The sequence below is a fragment of the Nansenia antarctica genome (genome assembly GCF_963989245.1).
Source record: "Nansenia antarctica genome assembly, chromosome: 7".
NCBI classification, from domain to species: Eukaryota; Metazoa; Chordata; class Actinopteri; order Argentiniformes; family Microstomatidae; genus Nansenia; species Nansenia antarctica.
The window spans coordinates 36,661,609-36,683,327 of record NC_137677.1 but is presented as its reverse complement, the minus strand read 5'-3'; the positions used below and the strand labels follow the sequence as shown (position 1 = coordinate 36,683,327).

The 21,719-nt window shown below is 44.0% G+C and overlaps 1 pseudogene across 1 annotated transcript; it reads left to right on the top strand.

Annotated features, from left to right (window-relative positions):
- The first annotated feature begins 8,394 nt into the window (after positions 1-8,394).
- Positions 8,395-20,094, top strand: LOC308161401 (myosin-4-like; annotated as a pseudogene). The gene is made up of 32 exons: positions 8,395-8,601; positions 8,881-9,024; positions 9,248-9,404; positions 9,528-9,555; positions 9,776-9,893; positions 10,217-10,309; positions 10,385-10,448; positions 10,538-10,636; positions 11,039-11,142; positions 11,385-11,523; positions 11,687-11,805; positions 12,187-12,336; positions 12,436-12,606; positions 13,052-13,355; positions 13,730-13,794; positions 13,905-13,992; positions 14,109-14,226; positions 14,438-14,561; positions 14,648-14,784; positions 14,891-15,146; positions 15,414-15,656; positions 15,834-16,010; positions 16,313-16,458; positions 16,687-16,777; positions 17,132-17,521; positions 17,666-17,792; positions 18,113-18,231; positions 18,473-18,669; positions 18,781-18,964; positions 19,150-19,315; positions 19,521-19,645; positions 19,902-20,094. The product of its transcript is annotated as a myosin-4-like (transcript).
- The last annotated feature ends 1,625 nt before the right edge of the window (positions 20,095-21,719 follow it).

Below are 21,719 nucleotides of genomic sequence, written 5' to 3'. Positions count from 1 at the left end.
GTAGTACTACCTTCAGGTCAGCATGATTGAAGTCCCCCGCGATTATATGTACTGCTTGAGGATCTGTGCTCTGTCCACCACTGATGATGTCATGTAGCCGGGCTAATGCTAAGCTAGCATCCGCGCTTGGTGCGATGTAAACAGCTGTTATGTACACTGCGTTGAATTCCCTCGGGAGGTATGTGGGTCGGCATTTAACAGTCAAGTATTCCAGGTCTGGGGAGCAGTGGCTACTTCCAGTTTTTGTGTTTAGGCACCAGCTGTCCTTCGTAGATATGATCAGGCCGCCTGGGTCAGGGTCAGGTCGCTAAGCAATGTCCTGTCCGCCCGGTGTAAAGAGCGGCCTTGTAATGCAACCGCAGAATCAACAATGGAAGCGCTGAGACAGGTTTCTGTGAGAATAATCACACAGCTATCCCCCACGGTGTTGTTGGAAGGGATCTTACGTTAGAGAGGAATATACTCTGCAAAGCTGGCTTGTCCGGGCACTTCCTCAGCCTAGCTAGCAGGCCTCCACTGCAGCCCTGTCGTTGCTTGCGGTCCCTACGCCGACGTTTGCGCCTCAGGCTTGGGATTGTGTACCATTGTTCTCCCGGTGAACGGGCGATATCGTGAGGAATCCTTTGTTGTTTCAGGAACTCCGTTGTTACTGTCCTCTCGTTTTGCGCACCAACTTCTAGTAAGTCATGCCTGCTGTAGGTACTATTTACACAACAGTTCCCTATAAGTGCTGAAATAAAAAAGTACATACAAATGTACTTAAAAACCCTATAAAGCACCGATGATAGGAGCTCCGCCAGCCTCGCGTGTGAACGCGCCGCCATCTTGGAAAAACCGAGGTGCCGAGGTGCTTCTCATGGCTATATTCAGCCCTCCATCTACTACTCAGCTGAAAACATACTGGTGCAGCTCATTAAGTTGGCCATATTAGTCAGTTCTGAATGTGGCCTGGAGAGTAAAGTGTGAATGAGCCTCTTCAAATGGGCCTAGAGGTCTGTTTTATGACGCTCTGCCAAGTGTCATTTCACATCCAAGATTAGCTTCTTACTGTGGAGACATTTTAATGGTTTAGTCAAGTTACAAAATATGCTGATATGAGCCAACAGACTCTCGTTCATGCTGTTAATGAACCACTATGGGACTACACCCAGTGGTGTAGTCTAGTTGTTTCTAGTGGGTATACTGTGATTTTTCCCTCCCAGCCTCATATCGTTCATTTCGGAACGCCATAGAAATACATCTGCGCTCCCTGTCTAATGTTATATATCTAACATGACATGTTATAAGGCTGATCTGTGCATGATAGTGCTGCATTTTGACATATTTCATTTCCCCCCGTTGATGGTATATGACGCTATATAGTCAGTCCCAATGGTCCAAAAGTCAAGTGTTTCGTAACACAGACGGGGTGAATTTTATGAATGAAAGTGTGAAAGTTCTGTCACAAAACGGCGTTACGTACCCTCGCGCATTTTTAAGTGGGTATACGGAAATCCTTGGCCTTTCCTAGTGGGTATACGGCGTAGTCCTGCGTATCATGTAGACTACACCACTGACTACACCAATAAACATAACTATGTGATCCCCAAGACTACTGCAGAAATACCTAAAATATACTGCAGTCCATGGCAGTTTAATTTCTTAACTCAATCCAAGTGGCAGTTAACAACATTTCTATGAACAGTTCAGCCAGGCGCTGTCATCTAGGGGGCAATGAATCACTGTACACAGAAATACATCCATAAATAAATGAGTGACGAAATACGAAAATGAAAACAAGAATAATATTAAGTGGAGATCCTCTCAACATCTGATTATCAAATGACCCCTGACGTCAGATCACGCCTCTGTCCTATTGTTACCCGCCTACACTCACTGAACACTTTATTAGGAACACATGTACACCTTCTCATTCACTCAGGTGGTTTAATGGTGTGAGGAATGTTTTCTTGGCACACTTTGGGCCCGTTCATACCAATCAATTATCACTTGAATGCTGAAAGGAATCTTTCCAACATCTTGTGGAATCAATGCCATGAACAATTGAGGCTGTTTTGAGAGCAAAGGGAAGCCCTATGGAAGCCTCTTGTATGTGTATGTTTGATTTGTTTTTATTCCACTGACAGGTTCATTATTAAAATTATTAAATTAAATTATTAAATTAGGTTCAGGGTTAGACAGGTTCAGGGTTAGGGTTAAACAGGTTCAGGGTTAGGGTTAGCCATGGTCAGGGTTGGGGTTAGGGTTAGGGTTAGGGTTGACTGACATCTTCAGGGCTGCCTTGGACAATAACAGACTCAGTCACAGGTTTAATATTATTATTATTATATATATAATTATATAATTGACAAGGCTATATTTTAAATATTGACAGTTTAGGCTAGTCTAGGCTAGGCTAGGTGTTTAACTGACTGATATTTTATTTATTTATCTTACTCCTATTTTTAGTTTGCATTACATTGTATGAATATGTGCTATATAAATACATTTGCCCTGCCTTGCCTTATCTTTGGCATTGTCAATGCAATGTTAAAAGCATGTGTGTGTGTGTGTGTGTGTGTGTGTGTGTGTGTGTGTGTGTGTGTGTGTGTGTGTGTGTGTGTGTGTGTGTGTGTGTGTGTGTAGTGAGACAGACAGGTAGTGAGACAGACAGTTTTTACCTCCATGCCATAAGACTTTTGAACATCTAACAGATGCCAAGTAACAAGTCACCAGCTTCACCCTGGACCTGGTTTGGCAGGTCTGGTCTAGTTCTATGTCTGGTCTAGTTCTATGTCTGGTCTAGTTCTATGTCTGGTCTAGTTCTATGTCTGGTCTAGTTCTATGTCTGGTGTAGTTCTATGTCTGGTGTAGTTCTATGTCTGGTCTAGTTCTAGGTCTGGTCTAGTTCTAGGTCTGGTCTAGTTCTATGCCTGGTCTAGTTCTATGTCTGGTCTAGTTCTAGGTCTGGTCTAGTTCTATGTCTGGTCTAGTTCTAGGTCTGGTCTAGTTCTAGGTCTGGTCTAGTTCTAGGTCTTGGGGCGGCTGTGGCTCAGGAGGTAGAGTCGGCGTCTAATGATCGCAACGTCGGCGGTTCGATCCCAGACTGGCCACTGGTTGAGGTGTCCCTGGGTAAGACGCTGAACTCCAAATTGCTCCCAATGAGCGGGCCGGCGCCCTGTATGGTAGCTGGCTGCCATCGGTGTGTGAATGTGTGTGTGAATGGGTGAATGAGAGGCCGTTGTAAAGAGCTTTGGAATAAGGTGTTATATAAGTGCAGTCCATTGAGTTGCACAGCCCAGTCCAAGGTTGGCAGGTCTTTTGTAGCAGCACAGCCTGGTCCAAGGTTGGAACAGTGTTACTAGACAGCTCACAGAGACGCCAAGGCAATGCTATTCAGAAGAATTTAATTTGGATCCAACAAGTAATCAAGACTACAGTTTCACAGCCTACTACATCCTACGCTTTTGATTTGATCTCTACATAGTTGACTGCTGTTATGACGTGTAGTGATTCTAGGCCTCAAGACATGATGGGCTGGATGACAAGACTAAATAGCTGAGGCTCCATTCATCCCGTCTGAAGTGAAGTCCTGTGGTCTCCACAGTGTTAAGCCAGAGACAACAGCTGCTCCTTAGAGGAATGAACAACCTCATACTGAACAACCTCAGACTGTATTGAACTCATTCATTGAAATACAGGAGGGAACACTTTAAAATGGTTCTACTGATTTACAACGTTTATAATATTCCAAGTGTTCTAGGTCAAACCTGTTCAATAGAAGGGTTGGACATGTTTCCTGCCCCCCAGGACCCCGTACCCCAACAGCAGCCACTCTAACGAACCCCCACCCTTGGCCTTGAGCGTCGGGGGTGTAGGGGAATGGCCACGGGGGTTATTGATGTTGTCTGTTGTAATATACTTGTCCTCTCTTCTCTACCTCTCTTCCACAGACTGTGGTCTCTTTAAATCGTAAACCTGATTTAAGAGTCTCTTTAAAATAAACTTAAAAATAGACTCTGATCAGGTCCCTAGAAGGCGGTGTTCCCTGGTGTCCAGCTCAGATAGCAACAATCCCAAACCTGCCACATCCTAAATTAGAAGACATCACTGAGGGGGCATTTCAAATAGTTTAATCAAGTTACAAAAAATGCAAGTTACAAAAAAAGTCTGAAGGATAATTAATATAAAATAAATAAGTCCCATAATTACTCAAAAGTAAATTTATTAACATTAACAGTTAACGGTAGAAAGTCACTTCAACGTGAAGAGAACAAAGTGTACAAAAGCTTATAACAGCTTAATGTTACATACTGTCTACAAAGAGACAAGACTATGTAACAGAGCTGGGGAGGAACTACTTGGGGGCATTTCTGTGAAAACCGAACAGGTCCCCAACAACAACAAAATTCACTTAATGTTTCTGAGCTTTGCTCTCTTTGCCTCTATCTCCTTCTCAATTATCTCAAGCTCAGCCAACTTCTCCTGGCTGCCCTTTCGCAGGATGTTTGACTTGGAGATTAGCTCTGCCATCTTCGTGCCAGACTTGGCCTCTGCCTCTTCTCCTTAGATGGAGCTGGTTAACACACTCCTGAAACATAAACATGAATGCAACATATCCATGTTGTTCATAGCAGAGTTCAGCATTACAAATGAAAACAACAAGGGTTGCAGGATGAACAATGTGTAGGCATATACTTAATTGCAGCTACAGGAAGGGTGACTGAGACTATTCAAATGTCTGTGATAATTAAAATATTGGCTAACAACAATCATTTCAAATGTACTCAAACACTCATTCCTATGAAGCTAAAAATGCATTTACATGTAGTATGTTCACAGATGAGACAAGTAGGCTAAGTTAACCTTAGCCTACAATAGGCCCACTGATATAAAGTTAGCTGTGACACACTACAGCTAGTAGCATTGTAGAACAATAGCTACCAAATGGAACTGATCAATAATTGATTTTTGCGTTACTTACTTTGACATTCGCCAACAAGTCCTGCGCTGTTGCATGTCCCATGAATTGGGACCCCAGGTACCTTGACTGGACTTTCCCCTCATCCCACAAAGTCCAACAGGCTTCGTGCTCATTTCCATCTACAGCTTTCAACCAGGCCTTAAACGCGCTTTTGTCTAACCACAGCTCATTAAATCTACACTTGCCCATGGCTTCTCAAATTATATAGCGGAATAAAGGAAACTCAAAACTAAACTAAACGACAGCGAACTCGAAACAAACCTACGGAGCCCCCCTGGGGTCACATGGTAGAAAACAATATTTGATGTTTGAATCTGTTCCCTCGGTTTAGTAAATCTGTTCCCTCGGTTTAGTAATCCGTTCCCTCGGTTTAGTAATTCGTTAGGGTTAGGGTTAGAATCCTTGCGATCTTTCTGGCTCGTAGGGCCTAACCCTAACCCTATGCCACTTTGACAGGAAGATTGGCTAAAAGATGAGCTAAAAGCCTTCTGCCTTGGGAAGTATGATGTCCTCCTCCATGATGTCCTCCTCCATGATGTCCTCCATGATGTCCTCCTCCATGATGTCCTCCATGATAATAATAATAATAATAATAATTTATTAAATGTATATAGCGCTTTTCCAAGGCTCAAAGACGCTGACAATATATGATACACATGGGGAGACACAAAAACAACAGGTAACAACAACAAGTAACATGGAACACAGAGTCAGCGAACGGGGAGGGGGGAGGGGTGGTGTAGAGTCCGGTGTTGATGTTGCTGGGAGCCTCGATGGATGTGGCGGTGGCAGCGGAGAATGCCTGCCTTGGTGGCAGCAGCAGCAGTGAGGCGATGGTTGTGGTTCAGTGAGTGTAGGTGAGACGAGAGAAGGGCAGGGGGAGGTGGGGGGCAGGTGAGATGGCCGGGATTCCAGGGCAAAACGACAGGCGGTGCCGCCGTTGCTGTTGTCGTCAGTATTGCCAGCCTGGGACCGAACCCGCGCGGCCGGCCAGCCTAACCGTGCCATGCCAGCGACCAAATCGCGCAGCAGTGAGTGAAGGCTGGGAAGGACCGACATGATGTCCTCCTCCATGATGTCTTACTCCATGATGTCCTCCATGGTGTCTTACTCCATGATGTCCTCCATGATGTCTTACCCCATGATGTCCTCCATGATGTCCTCCTCCATGATGTCCTCCATGAAAAAAAAAAGTGATGTCCTCCTCCATGATGTCCTCCATGATGTCCTCCATGATGTCCTCCATGATGTCTTACTCCATGATGTCCTCGATGATGTCCTCCTCCATGCGCAGGGAACAAGGGGGGCTGGTAACTAAGGGAACAGTGCAAGGCGTACTCAACCCAGGACAGCTGGGAACTCCAGGAGGCCGGGTTAGCAGAGGTGAGACATCGGAGCGCAGCCTCCATCTACTGCTTGACTCCGATTGGCCTTTGGTCTGCAGGTGATAGAGGAGGCTTCTGCATCTCCCGGCCGCCCAGCCGCAACTAAGACTTGAGAAAGTAGTAGACCAGCAGCTCACTAGCAATTATGAGAGCCTTCAGACAGGTTTTAGGCCCCAACATCAAAGTAGCTTTAGTCAAAGGACTGTAGTTGATGACTTATTGCTGCTTCAGGCCAGAGCTCTGTTTCTGGCATTGCAGTTCCTGATTTCTGTACAGCTTTTGACACTGTTGATATTGTCCTTCTAGACCCAAGGACCCCCATTGGGAACCACTAGGGCTAATAGATAGACACCAGTTTGTTTGTCTCTTGGTTGAGTAACCCTCAGCTCCCTATGAAGTCCAGTTTGGTCCCGTAATCCAAGATATGGATGCTGTGATTGGTCCAACCTAAATGCCCATCAGTCACTTCACTGAGAGAATGTTTTTGGCACAGCAGACCATAATGAAGGTCAATAAACACCATTTCAGCAGACCATAATGAAGGTCAATAAACACCATATGAGTTTTCTCTCTTGAAAGTGACTCAGTTCTGTTGCATTGACAAGTTCATGAGGGACTGTGAAGTGCCCCAGCTGTACATGTAAACATTATTATGGGATGTCCACCATGTTAACAGATGGGAGTTTTTGGAGGTACAGAAAAAGTATAATAGTTTAAAAAAAGTTAGAAAAGTTTCTTTTCATTTTTTCATTTCATTTCATTAATTGTATTTTTTAATCAGGATTCGTAATATCCACATTGTAAATATTGATGCGAATACTTTGAAAGATGTAAGAGCAGAAGAGGTAGAACAAAGTCATGTTTTTGTTTTCATAAATCTCCATGTTGATAATTAGACCTCCATTTTAATAATTGCACTTTAGTGTAAGTAGTGGAGTAAGTATAACAATTATTATCTAACCCTAACCCTTCAATAAGACATCTCTACATGTTGAAAAATTGGATTGGTGATTCTATCTTAAAAGTTGTAGGAGGAGTAGCAGTGGAAAGATCTGGAATAGTAACAAGTTTGCAAGAGAGGAGAAAGAAATGAATATCACATCAGAAAAGGGCCTAAAGTTAAACAGCTGAGTCTCTCATCCAGTCCAGCTCCTCCAGCAGTGTGGTCCATAATTAACTTCTGCTTGGTTGGCACTCTGGAACCAGATATAAGGAGACTGAGGCCACAGCATCCACAGGCAGATTCATCCTCTGTGGTAAGACCCACCACCTCCTTACATGATTTCTGTGTCTCTGTGAGACTGTTTGTGTTTGCTGCCACATAGGACTTCGCATGATTAGCTCTGGAACAACTCATGTATTCTATTCAACATTGAAGTGGCATTACTTTATTACCTTGTGAAAGATTATACATTATTTTGACTTCACACAGTTTGTAAGAAAGTGGCATGTATATAGCATGTATATAGCAGGACATTGAAGTGAAAATGTAAAGGTCCAGCATGTAGTTTTACATGTCGGCCATACTGAACATCTGAAAATGTGCATATGCTGTTTTCTATTTCTATCTACTATACACGTGCATATCCTTCCAATCAAACCAAACGTTAAATACGCACAAAGAAGGCCAGTGTCCAACCCAACACCAGATATTACAAAATGCTAAGCACTCTTCTATTTATCATGGACACTTTTCACTATTTTAAACATCTATACATACTGGACCTTTAATGGTGCAATCTTCTAACTTGTTTCTGGTCAGAATGGGCCACTACTTTCTGAGGTGTAGGTCCTGACATATGTTACCAAGTATTCACCCTTTATTTTATTATAGTATTGTCTTTGATTGCTTCCTAGCTGACTGTAATAGCTTGGACCACAAAGAAAACGATTTCATCTGGGTGGAGAAAACAAGGTGAGATATTTGAGTGTTTACATTCTAAGAATACATTCTGTTAAATATACTGCCTCTAACTCTGTTGACTGGGGAGGGTTAGTAAGACTCAAACATGTTTGTTGTTTAATCTTTCCTAGTGAGCCGCCACCATGAGTACGGACGCGGAGATGGCCATTTATGGCGCAGCTGCCATTTACCTTCGTAAGCCAGAGAGGGAGAGGATCGAAGCTCAGAGCGCACCCTTTGATGCTAAGAACGCCTGCTATGTGACTGACAAGGTGGAGTTGTACCTCAAGGGTACAGTTGTGGCCAGGGATGGTGCAAAAATCAGTGTGAAACTCACAGTCAGTCAGGAGGTAAGCCTTTCACATATAACCTATAAACGTTTAACCTATAACCTATAATCTATAACCTTTAGCCAAACTGCTGCTTCCTTGAGCAGGTTGAACCTTTCAACACACATAGTTAACAAAAATGTTATTGATCAACATAAAAAAATAGTAATATTCAAGTAGTGTGGAGGATCGTAAAGCACTGGTACTGTGATTCAATTAACCTTGTACCAACATTTCATCAGTAAAAAGTGATCAGTACAGTTGATTTGAGTGTAATCTAGATTTCCCACTGTGTTTCAGACTAAAGACTTTAAAGAAGATGACATCCTGCAATTGAACCCCCCAAAGTATGACAAGATAGAGGACATGGCCATGATGACCTACCTGAATGAAGCCTCTGTGCTGTATAACCTCAAAGAGCGTTACGCAGCATGGATGATCTACGTAAGAGATACATACACATCAGTGAACACAGAAACCTAAACCTAACCCTAACTCTAACCCATAAGAGATACATACACATCAGTGAACACCAGAAACTTAGCACACATTAGCAAACGCAGAGAACATCATCATACAGCATATCAGTATGTTCAACGATACCTAAACTTCCACATTCCAGCTAATCTGACTTGTCTAATTCACATATTTGATCCACTTTATCCAGACCTACTCTGGTCTCTTCTGCGCCACGGTGAACCCCTACAAGTGGCTCCCCGTGTACGACCAGTCAGTTGTTGACGCCTACAGAGGGAAGAAGCGTATGGAGGCTCCACCCCATATCTTCTCTGTCTCTGACAACGCCTTTCAGTTCATGATGACTGGTACGAGCTCTCATGGATGGATGGATGGATAGTTAGATGTGTGACTTTATGATGATGCCTTGAATGCAATAATGTACCAAAATCCAGGGGATGAGTCTGAACAATGTGTTTCTTTGCTTGCAGATAGAGAGAATCAGTCCGTCCTGATTACGTAAGTTGTTCACTAACATGTTACTTTTCAAAAAGTGTTCCTTTATGTATGTTAGGTATTATGAAGTCAATATTGAGTAACAGAGTGAGAATATTTGAGAACATTGATTTGGTTATAAAACGTTTTACGCTAACGTAAAAGTTATAGCAATGTCATTTTATTTTCTTGCTTAATGAATGCTGATATGAGCCTAACCCTAAACTTTCTGTGTATTAACCAGTGGAGAATCCGGTGCTGGAAAGACTGTCAACACCAAGCGTGTCATCCAGTACTTTGCCACCATTGCTGTGTCAGGAGGAAAGAAAGGAGAATCATCTGGGAGCTCTGGTAAAATCAAGGTAAGTTGTGCTTGTGTGTCACCATTTAGAGTAAGTTGAGGTGAATGATTCAAAACACATCAACTTTTCTCTAATTCCTTCTAGTTTGACAGAGGGTTTGGGGTGGGTATATGTGCTGTTGGGAGCCAGTGGGCTCAGAGACAGCTGGGTGGAACCATGGGCATTAGACTGGGAGCCAATCACATTTCATTAAAGGATTTTTCATGAGGTCTGTACCTCACTATAGCCACCTTCTCAGCTAAAAGGAACAGATGTTGCTGAAAGAGACATGAAATATGAGAGATGTTCAGTTACTAACGCTTTAGCAACTTTGTCTCATTCAGGGGTCTCTTGAGGATCAGATCATTGCAGCTAACCCCCTGCTGGAGGCTTACGGTAATGCCAAGACTGTGAGGAACGACAACTCGTCTCGCTTTGTAAGTATGAGGAAAACACTTTGGCAGTTGTCGTTTTTTTGTTGAATGTTTTCTAACCGCCCTGTTCTACCTTAGGGTAAATTCATCAGGATTCACTTCGCTACGTCCGGCAAACTGGCTAGTGCTGACATTGAGACCTGTAAGTTGGTATTAGTCATTTCTCCATACTTACTCCACAAAAATGGTTTTGCAATACTTTACACGTTTCTCTCCTGTTCTCTCTATCAGATCTGCTGGAGAAGTCCAGGGTGTCCTTCCAGCTTCCTGATGAGAGGGGTTACCACATCTTCTACCAGATGATGACCAACCACAAACCTGAGATCGTTGGTACGTCAAAGCAGAGAGCAGGGAAAACTACCTCCCTGCTGTGAAAGTGACTTACTCATATAGTAGCTGCGGCACTAAGTAGAGTCAGAGATATCTAGGTAGAGATAGAGATATAGATATCTAGGTATAAGAGATATCTAGGTAGAGATAGAGATATAGATATCTAGGTATAAGAGATATGTAGGTAGAGATAGAGATATAGAACCCTAGATCTAGGTATAAGAGATATGTAGGTAGAGATAGAGATATCTAGGTATAAGAGATATATAGGTAGAGAAGAGATATAGAACCCTAGATCTAGGTATAAGAGGCATAAGAATTGGGCTTTGGTTGAGTAATGTGCTTGGTTGAGTACATCATGTATTTGATTTAATAAACAACTTTGTTCTCTGTTCTCCACAGAATCGTGCCTCATCACCACCAACCCCTATGATTTCCCCATGATCAGCCAGGGGCATATCACTGTGGCCAGTATCGACGACAAAGTAGAGCTGGACGCCACAGATGTGAGTCACACAAAGGGTTTTTCTTTGTATCAATGTTTCTTTTGGTGTACCCAGTGTTTATGCCTCCTCGTATAGGGGCATCCACAAGAGCACTCTATATAACATTTTCAAAATCCTATTGTGCTGCTAGTCTACTAGAGGAATAGAGAAGTCTGACATTTCCTTCCATTCTGACAGTGTGAGTTTATCTTCAATTCCTCACTGTTTTCTGTCCTCGCTAACATGAAATCTCTGTCTTTCAGGACGCCATTGACATCCTGGGATTCAACAAAGAGGAGAAAGCGTACATCTACAAGGTGACAGGTGCTGTCATGCAACATGGCAACATGCACTTCAAGCAGAAGCAGCGTGAGGAGCAGGCCGAGCCAGACGGCCAAGAGGGTGAGTTCCACCTCCGGCCCCAAACATGAACAAAACAACATTTAGCACAAATGCCCAAATCAATCATGAAACATCAGAATAAAACTAGGACTTGTTGACAGAATAAGACACAAGCAGTCTTGTATGGCTCTGTCCTTGAGTCTGTCGCTCCTTCTCTTTCCAGTGGCTGATAAAATCTCCTACCTCCTGGGCCTGAACTCAGCCGACATGCTCAAAGCTCTGTGCTACCCCAGAGTGAAGGTCGGCAATGAGTATGTGACCAAGGGACAGACAGTGCCTCAGGTAGGGCATACATATTATTATCATAACATCTATATTTTTTTGGCCATATTGTGAACAATCTTGAAAAACATTTGGTTTTATAGTGCTTGCGTGTAGGTGCCACCCTGTGGTTCAACAATGTTGAGACGTCATAAAACACAAATGCCGAAATCAGTCAATACCAATATCAATGAAGTCCAACAGAAACATCAACACAGAAAAAGAAAGACAAACACACAGCGCCCCTCCCTCTCTCCAAGTTCATGCAGTCACAATACTTGTATATAGTTTCTCTGATTCAGTGCCCTAATCCTTAAACCCTAAAAACGACCCTCCACCTGCATCACCTGGCCTACACATGGTCAATATCTCAGTTATTAACTAGAAGTTTTTTTTTCCCAGGTCAACAATTCTGTGATGGCTCTGGCTAAGTCCCTCTACGAGAGGATGTTCTTGTGGATGGTCATCCGTATCAATGAACAGTTGGACACCAAGAATGCAAGGCAGTTCTACATCGGTGTGCTCGACATTGCTGGTTTTGAGATCTTTGATGTGAGTATGTTGTCAAAACAAGAAAACATGTTGTCATTCTGAAAGATTAACAGCCATGAATGATGAAAATATTCCTTTATTCTGAAATTCCATCAACAGTACAACAGCATGGAGCAGCTGTGTATTAACTTCACCAATGAGAAACTGCAACAGTTCTTCAACCACACTATGTTCGTCCTGGAGCAAGAGGAGTACAAGAAGGAGGGAATCATCTGGGAGTTCATTGACTTCGGCATGGACTTGGCTGCCTGCATTGAGCTTATTGAGAAGGTAAGCAGCAATTATTATTATTATTATTATTATTATTATAGTTATTGTTGTTATTGTTATTATTGTTATTATTATTAATAATAATCTGTATGTTTTTTTTTTTTTTATATATATATATAGTCAGTTATAACTCATATGTGTGATAAAGAGATCCAGTCTGAATGCATGTTTTCATTCAGCTTTTTTGAGCCATAAAAGCATAAAGGTCTGATTACACTCATTAACGGCAGATGTTGCATCCCAACATTTACTCAACATTAGTCTGATACACACCTTTAACCAAGTGTTTAACACCAGATGTTGCATATAGAAAACAATATGTTTAAAGGGTTCATATGCTTCCACCACATGGCTATCAACTTATAACAGTGACTGTTGAAGTTATAAACATGAAAATAGTGTAAATACCAACTTACTAATTTAATTCAAATCTCTTTCTGCACAGCCATTGGGCATCTTCTCCATCCTAGAGGAGGAGTGCATGTTCCCCAAGTCTTCAGACACCACCTTCAAGGACAAGCTGAACAACACACATCTTGGCAAAACCAAGGCGTTTGAGAAGCCCAAGCCCGCCAAGGGCAAGGCTGAGGCCCACTTCTCCCTGGTGCACTACGCTGGCATTGTGGACTACAACATCACTGGCTGGCTGGACAAGAACAAGGATCCCCTGAACGACTCTGTGATCCAGCTGTACCAGAAGTCCTCAGTCAAACTGCTGCCCCTCCTTTATCCTGCTCCTGCAGCTGAAGGTAACATTTGCATCATGTTAATAACTAAGCATTAGCACGATAATTAGCATTAAGCCGGGCAGACACAACATGATTTTAGCCATGAAATTACCCACAACTCAATGTACATATGGGCTGTAAACCTGAGTCAAACCCTAACTTGATCCTGACCTTAAGCCTGACCCTGACCCTGACCCTAACCCTAACCCTGACTCTGACCCTAACCCTGACCCTAACCCTAAACCTGACCCTGACCCTAACCTGACCCTGACTATTTGGCTATACAGCTGAAATGTTTTACTATTCCGTGGCCAGCGCCATTTCTACTTTAATGAACAAACATTGAAGGGAGTTGATCAGAGATTTATAACACTTTGTTTTACTCTTTGGAAAAGACACTACAAAGAAGGGAGGCAAGAAGAAGGGAGGTTCCATGCAGACTGTGTCCTCCCAGTTCAGGGTGAGCTTTCCTCCTGCCTGCCAGTGTCTGTTGAAAAGTACTATCTCTTCAAAAGTGTGAATTAAGTGTGCATTTTTTGTGAGAGCACTATGTTTTGTAACCCCTCACAGGAGAACTTGCAAAAGCTGATGACCAACCTGAGGAGCACCCACCCTCACTTTGTGCGCTGCCTCATCCCCAACGAGTCAAAGACTCCAGGTACGACACAGAGAGACATACGACAGATTAAGCCCATGATTAAACTACTAATCATTACTATCCTTACATCATTGTACAGGTTTATTTAAGGGTTAAGATGCATTTTTGTTTTCCAGGTCTGATGGAGAACTTCCTGGTTATCCACCAGCTGAGGTGTAACGGTGTACTGGAAGGTATCAGGATCTGCAGGAAGGGCTTCCCCAGCAGAATCCTCTATGCTGACTTCAAGCAGAGGTAGAACACACACACACACACACACACACACACACACACAATAGTGCCCTTCCATGACAGAATTACTTTAGTTTAGTTTATTAGTTCATAGTTTCGTGTCAGTCCCCATTAATTAACAGCAGTACATGGAGCAACTTTAGCCTCCATGGCAGATTTCCATCTGTAGTCCCAAGCAACAGCAGTAACATATTTAACAATTCTCCCCATACAGGTACAAAGTACTGAATGCCGGTGTCATCCCTGAGGGTCAGTTCATGGACAACAAGAAGGCTTCTGAGAAGCTGCTCGGGTCCATTGATATTCCTCACGATGAGTACAAGTTTGGACACACCAAGGTCAGGAGATGTTGCCACATAACAATTTTCCTATATGTTACAATGTGTAACTCCTCCTTTGGACATGCCTGTTTATCTGTGCTCAGGTGTTCTTCAAAGCTGGTCTTCTGGGTGTCTTGGAGGAGATGCGAGATGAGAAGTTGGCAAATCTGGTTACCATGACTCAGGCTCTCTGCCGCGCATACCTGATGAGGAGGGAGTTCGTGAAGATGATGGAGAGGAGGTATGGGATGGAGGATAATCTCTTTAGCAAAATCTTTTAAATATAAATGTGCCTTTCAAAAGCATAAAACTCACTATGCGACAATTGCCTTCCTCTTGTCAACCAGAGAGTCCATCTACACCATCCAGTACAACGTCCGCTCATTCATGAATGTCAAACATTGGCCATGGATGAAGGTCTACTACAAGATCAAGCCTCTGCTGCAGAGCGCTGAGACAGAGAAGGAGCTGGCCAACATGAAGGAAGACTATGAGAAATGCAAAGCTAATCTGGTTAAGGCAGAGGCCCGGAAGAAGGACCTGGAGGAGAAGATGGTATCACTCCTGCAAGAGAAGAATGACCTTGCCCTCCAAGTTGCATCTGTGAGTGACCGGGCTCACAAGGACACACACACACATTCTCTCTCTCTCTCTCTCTCTCTCTCTCTCTCTCTCTCTCTCTCTCTCTCTCTCTCTCTCTCTCTCTCTCTCTCTCTCTCTCTCTCTCTCTCTCTCTCACACAACCATTTGTCCCTAAGTTTGCATTTGTTATAGATTTGTATTGATTTACTGTGTGCCCTTGGACTAGAATCAGTTTATATTTGAATACACATTGAGACACATTTACTTTTTCTTCCCTCCCGAAACCAGGAAGGAGACTGTCTGAACGATGCTGAGGAGAGGTGCGAGGGGCTCATCAAGAGCAAGATCCAGCAGGAGGCCAAACTCAAAGAGACGACCGAGAGGCTGGAAGATGAAGAGGAGATCAATGCTGAGTTGACAGCCAAGAAGAGGAAGCTGGAGGATGAGTGTTCTGAGTTGAAGAAAGACATTGATGACCTGGAGCTAACTCTGGCCAAAGTGGAGAAGGAGAAACACGCCACTGAAAACAAGGTCTCATATCACATACAAACTACACTCTGATCAAACTGTCAATGTCAAACAATCAATTAATCTGTGTTGTGTTGGTCCTGGAAAGAGAGAACATGATTCAAGTGACAGTATATTCAATATAAACTGTTTCCCTTTGTGAGGTGAAGTGACAAGCGACTCTGTTGTGGCTGTGTTCAGGTTAAAAACCTGACTGAGGAAATGGCATCTCAGGATGAGGCTGTTGCAAAGCTCAGCAAGGAAAAGAAAGCCCTGCAAGAGGCCCACCAGCAGACACTGGACGACCTGCAGGCAGAGGAGGACAAAGTCAACACTCTGACCAAGGCTAAGACCAAGCTGGAACAGCAAGTGGACGATGTGAGTGGCCAATGAACACAAAGCTGTGCTAGTGTCAACCAAGATTGTAATGAAAGAGTAAAGCTCATTATCTTCCATAAGTTAAAACTCACAAGAACATGAAACAGTCACATACAAGCTAAGCATTATTAGATGGCTATTATAGTATGAAAGCTAAGGTTGCTCATTTAGTTTGAGGCAATCATCATGAACCTGCACCCCAGTTTATGCTCTAAAAGGCTTTACTTTATTAATCTAGTGTACTTTATCATTGTTGTTCATTATTTAGATTTTGATGACAAATATGTGTGTTTCTCGTCTAGCTTGAGGGTTCTCTGGAGCAAGAGAAGAAGCTCCGTATGGACCTAGAGAGAGCCAAGAGAAAGCTGGAGGGTGATCTGAAACTGGCCCAGGAGTCCGTAATGGACCTGGAGAATGACAAACAGCAGGCTGATGAGAAGATCAAGAAGTAAACACAAACAAATGACCACAAAGTTGGATTTGATATACATTGAACATTATTTTTCTTTACATTGTTGCAATAGTCAGAACCAGCATTGTGTTTAAACGAACAAAAACATGTTTCTATTGAAGTCGAAAATACACAAATCTGGACAGATGTCTTTCTGTAAACCAAAGTGAATGCTTTGAACCACTTCCACTTCCAAACTGCAATCAATGTGTTTGTGTTCTTCAGGAAGGACTTCGAGACCGCCCAGCTCCTCGCCAAGATTGAGGATGAACAGTCTCTGGGTGCTCAGAACCAGAAGAAGATCAAGGAACTCCAGGTACCGAACAGGACCGTCAGACGGCTCAGTTGGCTGTACAGTGTCTAACACCACTACAGTTACCATGCCTACCATTAACACTACAGTTACCATGGTTACCATTAACACTACAGTTACCATGGTCATGATTGCTATCAGAAACAGTGATCAATTTATCCTCGTGTTAGCACAGTCCTGGTTTGCAATGGTTCAGTTAGTTCAAGCATGATGCTTAAACACCATAGACTCCGTTCCGTATGTTAACTGTAAGCTGCTTTGGATAAACACATCTTAATAATAAAATAATCATTTGTGTATCCTTTGTTTTGACTGTGTTGTTGATTTCAGCTCTCTGTTTGTGTCTCCCCATTGTAGGCCCGTATTGAGGAGCTGGAGGAGGAGATCGAGGCTGAGCGCGCTGCCAGGGCTAAGGTGGAGAAGCAGAGGGCCGATCTCTCCAGGGAACTTGAGGAGATCAGCGAGAGGCTGGAGGAGGCCGGAGGTGCTACCGCTTCTCAGATAGAGATGAACAAGAAGCGCGAGGCCGAGTTCCAGAAACTGAGACGCGACCTAGAGGAGTCCACCCTGCAGCACGAGTCCACCGCCTCTGCTCTGAGGAAGAAGCAGGCGGACAGCGTGGCAGAGCTTGGCGAGCAGATCGACAACCTGCAGCGCGTCAAGCAGAAGCTGGAGAAGGAGAAGAGCGAGTACAAGATGGAAATTGATGACCTCTCCAGCAACATGGAGGCCGTCGCCAAGTCTAAGGTCAGTGTTTGTATGGATCAGCGTTTCTGGGGGTCAATTCTAATAAACGTGAAAAAGCACAAAGTACAAAGTCCAAAGCCTGGCACTCAGTGCCTGGCACAAGATAATCATGTAAAGTAATAACGGTTTATGTTTCTCTACCAGGGCAATCTGGAGAAGATGTGCCGTACTCTTGAGGATCAGCTGAGCGAGATCAAGACTAAGAATGATGAGAATGTGCGCCAGGTCAATGACATGAGCGGACAGAGGGCAAGACTCCTGACTGAGAACGGTAAAAATGATACTCCAGATACTGTTGAAGTTGATCTAGGACCATCTTACACACGCCATACCATACCCTTAACCAGTAGATTAGATTAGATTAGATGAAACGTTATTGTCATCGCAGAGTACTATATAACGAAATAGAGTTGGGAGTAACACTTAGAATAAATCGAACTTGACATACAAATTAGAATAGCAAGTATTGGCAGGATTACTTTTTGTCCATTACAACACAACTTACTACACCAACAACAATGAACAATAACCATTAAAACTTGGCCATCAGCGAACAAATACCCTATTAACCAGATGCTCTGTTCCCCACAGGTGAGTTTGGTCGCCAGCTTGAGGAGAAGGAGGCCCTGGTGTCCCAGCTGACCAGAGGCAAACAGGCCTTCGTCCAGCAGCTTGAGGAGCTGAAGAGACATGTTGAGGAGGAGGTCAAGGTAAGGGACTCAAAGTAGACTCCACCAACCACAACATTTTGACTACAGCTTCACTGACGCTTTTACACATTCTCTCTCTGTCCTTCTCTCACTCTGTCCTTTTCTCTCTCTCCTTCTCTCTCTCCTTCTCTCTCTCGCCTTCTCTCTTTCTCCTTCTCTCTCTCTCTCTGTCCTTCTCTCTCTCTCTGTCCTTCTCTCTCCTTCTCTTTATCCCTGTCACCTCTTCTATTTCTCTCCCTAGGCTAAGAACGCACTGGCCCACGGTGTCCAGTCTGCCCGCCATGACTGTGACCTCCTGAGGGAGCAGTTTGAGGAGGAGCAGGAGGCCAAGGCAGAGCTGCAACGCGGCATGTCCAAGGCCAACAGTGAGGTGGCTCAGTGGAGGACCAAGTACGAGACTGATGCCGTCCAGCGCACTGAGGAGCTGGAGGAGGCCAAGTGAGTCACACACAATATATTGTACCATTTACCTCAAGAGCCAGATGTGCAGACATTCTCTGACACAAACCCTCAGACGTGAAGATTTAAAATCCTTCATCTGTCGAACAGGAAGAAGCTGGCTCAGCGTCTGCAGGAGGCAGAGGAGACCATCGAGGCGACCAACTCAAAGTGTGCCTCTCTGGAGAAGACCAAGCAGAGGCTGCAGGGAGAGGTGGAGGACCTCATGATTGACGTGGAGAGAGCCAATGCTCTTGCTGCCAACCTCGACAAGAAGCAGAGGAACTTTGACAAGGTGTGAAATAACAAAATAAATATATTCCTTGCTAGCAACATATCGGCCTAAATTTAATTGATTAAATGGGTGTATTGTTACATCATATTTCTTATTACAAAAGCCCCAAGCCCTCAATACAATAATGGACAGAAAATGGCTGCAAAATATTACATGGATCACATGAATCACATGGATTTCTTTAGGTCTTGGCAGAGTGGAAGCAGAAGTTCGAGGAGGGCCAGGCAGAGCTGGAAGGAGCTCAGAAGGAGGCTCGTTCTCTGAGCACGGAGATCTTCAAAATGAAGAACTCCTATGAGGAGGCTTTGGATCAGCTGGAGACTCTGAAGAGAGAGAACAAGAACCTGCAACGTGAGTCCAACAGCAGCAGTTGTATTTGGCTTGCGAAGGGGTGTCTAATTTGATCAAGCCACATATGATTGACCTTGTTCTTAAGAACAATGTAGACATATTTTAATACACTTAGCTTTGACAGAATTGTACCTTTTTTTCTTATCACAATATAATACAAAGAAAATCTCCCTGTTCTGAATGACTTCTGTGTTTATGTTTGCAGAGGAGATCTCTGACCTGACTGAGCAGATCGGGGAGACTGGCAAGAGCATCCATGAGCTGGAGAAGGCCAAGAAGACTGTGGAGACAGAGAAGTCTGAGATCCAGACAGCCTTGGAGGAGGCTGAGGTAGAAACTAATGCTGTTTAATCCTGTTCATTGGAGCAATACTCCTCCTTTTATTTAACCTTTCCTGTCCACGTTACTCTCATTTAGATCAAATATGTGGTTTAAGTAAGACCTGCTCCTCCTATACCTATATGTATTCCCACATTTGCATCACATACACTGGCAGGCCCCTAACCAGAGCAACCCTTAGTCCATGAGTGGCAGTCCATAACTCTCCCCCACAACCAAAGTGTGAATACTGATTTGTTTTGTTCAGGGTACACTGGAGCACGAGGAGTCCAAGATTCTGCGTGTGCAGCTGGAGCTGAACCAGATCAAGGGTGAGGTGGACAGGAAGCTGGCAGAGAAGGATGAGGAGATGGAGCAGATCAAGAGGAACAGCCAAAGGGTGGTGGACTCCATGCAGAGCACCCTGGACTCAGAGGTGAGGAGCAGGAACGACGCCCTGAGGGTGAAGAAGAAGATGGAGGGAGACCTGAACGAGATGGAGGTCCAGCTGAGCCACGCCAACAGGCAGGCAGCCGAGGCCCAGAAACAGCTGAGGAACGTCCAGGGACAGCTCAAGGTAAAATAAATCCCAAAATAAAAATAAATTCTTAAAAAAAAAAAAAGGAGCAACATTGCAAGTCTCGTGAAAATGGAGATAGGTATTCGTCTATTTGCCAATACCATAGAACACAGGAATAAAGTGAACTGATGTTTAAAGTAATTGAAGGGGTTTCAGGGAACACAAAGAAAGCATCCCTTACCCATCCTATTGTCCTACAACAACACGTTTTAATACTCTGTGTTTGTTCCCAGGATGCCCAATTGCACCTTGATGATGCTGTTCGCGCAGCAGAAGATTTGAAGGAGCAGGCAGCGATGGTGGAGCGCAGGAACGGTCTGATGGTGGCTGAGATTGAGGAGCTCAGGGTTGCCCTGGAGCAGACAGAGAGAGGCCGCAAAGTGGCCGAGACGGAGCTGGTGGATGCCAGCGAACGCCTGGGACTGCTTCACTCCCAGGTACGGGTGATTCCTAGGCAGTCTCATCTTACCCACAGTGTGACTTTTGTGTGTTTTCTTATTCAACTAATCATTGGGTTTCCTCATACAGAACACTAGCCTTCTGAACTCTAAGAAGAAGCTGGAGACTGACCTGGTTCAGGTGCAGGGAGAGGTGGACGACACAGTGCAGGAGGCCAGAAACGCAGAGGAGAAGGCAAAGAAGGCCATCACTGATGTAAGTCCCCATATTCAAAACAATATAACTCAATAAACTGTATTTGTACCCAAGATAGAGGTCTTCATAGATCCAAGAAACCCGGTTAGATAACAGTACAGCTTATTTACCGGCTCTGATCATGATAGCGATACAGTTGTCACCATAATTTTAATAATAATAATTTTGCCATTTAGCAGACGCTTTTATCCAAAGCGACTTACAATTACGAATTACAGGGACATTCCCCCTGGAGTAACTGAGGGCTTAAGTGCCTTACTCAAGGGCACACTAGTAGTGGTGTGGTTTCAGGCGGGATTTGAACTCACAACCTTCCGATCACAAGTCCAACTCACTATCCACTAGACCACCACTACCCCACCATCAATCCCAACTCATCTAAACCTGCTCTGTAGTCTAGTACGCACCTCTGGCCAAGTTCACCATCAGACAAAGCAATTGCACAGAGCGTGCGAGCAATTGATTGCGAGATAGAGTTGGAGCAGGGTGAACCCCTCACCTTTTGAACCCGTAAAGACCTCTACACCAAAGGACAATTGTAGTTGGACTGAGCACATTATCTGTGCCACATTGTGGATGAATTAAATGAATCGACACTCTACCATTTCAGGCGGCCATGATGGCAGAGGAGCTGAAGAAGGAGCAGGACACCAGCTCTCACCTGGAGAGGATGAAGAAGAACCTGGAGGTCACAGTCAAGGACCTGCAGCACCGTCTGGATGAGGCTGAGAACCTGGCAATGAAGGGCGGCAAGAAGCAGCTCCAGAAACTGGAGTCCAGGGTGAGTGTGCAGAGCTAAGGGCATTCAATAAATTGTCTAGCCTTGAAGAATCGATCTTTACTTCTTTCCAA